The sequence below is a fragment of the Lactuca virosa genome, chromosome 3 (genome assembly GCF_052849685.1).
Source record: "Lactuca virosa cultivar CGN04683 chromosome 3, Lactuca_virosa_CGN04683_v6, whole genome shotgun sequence".
NCBI classification, from domain to species: Eukaryota; Viridiplantae; Streptophyta; class Magnoliopsida; order Asterales; family Asteraceae; genus Lactuca; species Lactuca virosa.
In genome coordinates, this window is record NC_136428.1 from 329,272,315 (window position 1) to 329,276,756 (window position 4,442).

The window sequence follows — 4,442 nt, forward strand, 5'->3', positions numbered from 1 at the left end:
TTACCAGTGCTCCAAGTCATTGCCGATTCAGTAGCACCTAGCAAATAGATAAGATCATTAAGGGTCATGTCATAGTCTATTTCATAGTAGTCCCAAAGGAACTCACTGTGTGACTTAGAAAGTGATTGAACAACCAACTTTCTCAAGACTTTGACACCCAACTCTCCCGGCTTGTCAATATGTGACTTCATCTCCAAGATGTGAGCACACATAGACCTTGCTTGCCAATAGGGATTGAGTGACCTTGTGGGTTAGGGAGAATAATTGGAGGAGGTGGAGGGAGTGAAGAATGATTTCCGGGACATCATCTTCATTAGGAAAGTTTGTTCCAAGAGTTTTGGGAAGATCATAATTTTCTGAACCATACATCTTTTGGGAGATATTCAAGATAGTTGATTTAAACTCCTTAATATGACACCCAATATGAAATATTAAGGCTAGGACCCAACACAATATTTTATAACTTGGAAGAGGGATGCCGTAATCCAAGCTATAGAATATTTGAAGGTAGGCGAATGACGATTCACCAATTTCCATCATGAAAACGAAATAATTTATTAGGTTTTAATTGGATTTAAAACTCCTAGATCTTTTGAGATTCGTTGAACTTTTCAATGGCATGTTTCAATCTCGATTGTGCCCTTTCAAATTTTGTGACTGGGATGCGGAGGATCACAAAACAAGGTGTGAATAACCATACAAATATACTTGGTACCATTAATATTTACCACTCAATCGATGTGCTAGTTAACCACACGCGCTCCACCGATACTATGACAAAAATTAAGTTACCCTTTCCATACCTTATTAAATCCAAGTTATTGTGCAGGTTAACCACTAACGACTTAAGCAAAGTGCAAGGTGTAATTTCATGGCTTAGCACCAAATTCACATTTTTCTTAGTAACTAAGATTGAGAATTTATAAAAGGTTTAGTTACTTAGTATTTATTATTAATACTTTTAATGAAGGGAGAATTATAGTTGTCCTACCCGTTCGGCTAACGACCCTCCACCAGTCAAGGAAGCGGTGGGTGAGAGTGGACACCCATTAAACTGCCATTTTATAGGCAGTAACCTTATACCCCCCTTATAGACCGGCTTCGTGAATGAGACCTACTAACGGTAAGACTGACTTGCTCTTATATATATATATATATATATATATATATATATATATATATATATATATATATATATATATATATATATATATATATATATATATTATTAACTTATAATACTATAAAGTATAAGGGTTGAATTTTAACTTTTAAAATTCTAAGGGCTTAACTTGGAATTAAAAGTATTAATGAAGGGAAACTTTACAAATTCTAAAACTTGAGGGCAAGTTTTGAACACTACAAAACTTTTCAATTCCATAACTTATGTGTTTAAAGTAGTTTAATGAAAAAACTCTTCAAGTTCCATAACTTGAGGACAAGTTATGGAAGACTTTAAAGCATTTAAAAATGAGAATCTTCACTTTCATAACTTATGGAAATATGAGTGTTTAAAAATCATAAATGTGACTTTTGATATAACTTGAGGACAAGTTACAAAAACACATTTTATGAATAACTTTTAGATCAATATGGATTGAAAACACATTATCTCATAACTTTTCTATTAATCTAAGCTAACTCATAAGAACAAGATAATTCAAATCATCAATCTTCAAGAAATTAACATGAACATAAAACTAATACAAATCTTGAAATTATGACAATTATCTTTGAAAATTGGATTAGCATGAACATTACCACATCAAAAACAGGTTTATAAGTTCAAAAACAGCTTAGGGTAATGTTCGTAGTCCAATTCCAGCCTTAAAAGTCGAAAATATGCGGTCAGGGGCTTGTACTCGTCTAGTGTATGAACCTACTCGATGAGTAGGATGAATTTCTTCATGGACTCGGCGAGTCCATCAGTGGATTCGGCGAGTCCAGTGCCCAGACAGCCAGAAAATAGATTTTTTCAGCTTTTTCAGCAATTTGCATCAAGTATAACTGAAAAAAAGCCTAGGCTCTGATACCACTGAAGGGTTTTGAGCATTCTAGCACTCATATGGTGTACATGCAACCCTATAAACCTTGGATCTATGTTTTCTCGATTATACATGCAAACTTGAACTTTCCAAGGTATTACCCTAACTAGCATACAATCATTGATACTTGGGTAATATAAACAAGTTAGAAGACATAACTTTCATGTAGCTTGATTTCATAGAGCTTAAGAGCCTAGTGCCTCAAGTGTGACACCTCAAATGGTTCACACAGCATCACCAACAACTTGGAACAACTTGAGAGAAGAGGTTCCTATGCTCAAATCGGATAACCCTCATGTGTACACACACTAGTGCCAATTTCTTGAGCCATGGGGTCCTTATATATGGTGTCTATTAGGGTTACTCCATGTAACTCCTGTCTTTCCATATTCTCCATGCTCCATGGGTTAAAACCTCCATGGAGTATCCATGGGTTACTCCATGGGTTTAGCCCAACATGAAGAACTATGGATCATAAGCCCACATATATAAGAATGAATGATTTACACAATCAACCCCCATATATTTAATTCGTCTCCCTTTGATCACAAAATTAATTCCAAATTAATTCTTGATCAATACTAATTAAATAATATGATTTCATATTAATATATTAGAATTTATAATGTATTAACAAATCATAAATATCCTTTTGTCATAAAGGTCTATCCAAATTGTTCCGATGCCATGCAACCCAAATGGACCATGCCAATCGGGTCAAGTACATACCAATTATAGTTATGGACTTAGACACTAATCCAACGCATACAATATCCATAAACATTCATGATATAGTTTTATTTATTAATAAAACTAGAGTTTACTACTACAAAGTACAGTTCACTAGTTCATAGTACAGTAACAAACATTCATTTTGGTCTCAAGTTCTAAGACTAAGTTTCATTCAAATACATAGTTATGAATTCACCAACTTAAATGTTGATACACTTTCAAAACCACTTGTATTCTCAAGGAACCGGTAGACATGTACACCCACAAGTATTGAGAAGACGGAGCTTATTGACTCGCGTCTTTTATACTTTTGCTATACATTTTGATGTCATACAAACTATGTATTGAACAGATGTAAATACAATATTCTATCAATGTAATGGTTGTGTTTGGTTTTATTACTATTATACAATTGTTGAGATACTGTACATGACGTCCTCCACCCCTGAACGTTTCTGCCGTTCCGGTTTGGGGGTGTGACAGTTTCCCCCAAAATACAACCATATAAACAGATCACATATACAATCAAACATGTCGGGTCCAGTGAACCATCAGGATGGAATACCCCAAGCCTAGTCAACTTCTGGGTCCAGTCATCCTCAGGATGGAATACCCAAGGTTGGATGCCAATATACAACAGGTCCAATCATCCATCAGGTCGGAATACCAATCTGTCACACCCCAAAACCGAAACGGCGGAAACTTTCGGGGGTGGAGGATGTCATGTACAGTATCACAACAATGCAAAGTAGTAAACAAGCAACAACATCATCCTTTGCATTAATAATATAATTTAATACAGGTGTGTTCTGTCAAGTTTTATAAACACCAAAAATATACATCAAAATAAAAGATGAGTCTTGAACGAGCTCCATCTTCTCAAAAACCTGGCACCGGTACCTGTCTACTGGCGACCTTAGAATACAAGTTATTTTGAAAGAGTTTATCAGCTTTAAAGCTGGTGAGTTCATAAGTATATTAGTGTATGTATTTGTTATGAAAGTGTTTGTAAGTCTTGTAATGTATAAGTTTTGTAAAAGTTTGTAATTGTTTGAACTCTCCTAGAAAACCCTATGTTTCCTACTAAAAGTAGCCTTCTACCAAGGCATCTAGTATATGTGTGTGTGTCTCTTGTAAGAGTGTGTATTTTCCTAAATCTGACTATCATTAACCAAAAACATAGTTTTTACATTATTGTTTATTGTGTGAATATCACAAAGTAAATGTAAAGGGAAAATGAAATAGTACTGTAGTGTTGTATTAAGTAACTACTGGTGTACTAATTACTTTAAACCAATTGTTATTTAAAGTACCATGTGATCGGCCTGTATCCTGCTACCGACTCTATAGAAAAACGACGATGTAAGACGTCGTAAGAAATGACGTTTGGCACCCGTAGACTTGCAAGTCCCACTGTAGCGAGCAGCAAGGTGTAGGATAGTCAATCCAGTATAGATCTATACACAAACTCATACGCTCCCCATTTAAGGAGATTCTAGATACAAAACGGGTCATGATAGGTAGTGCCATGCCCCCGTTAAGTGGCTCACATAACTGTAATAATGTATATGTAATGTATGTGCTAGCTGTATTGTGTGTTCTTTCTCTGTCTAGCCTGTATGTTTGTTTCTCATCACTATGTATTATGTTTGTTTCTCATCACCA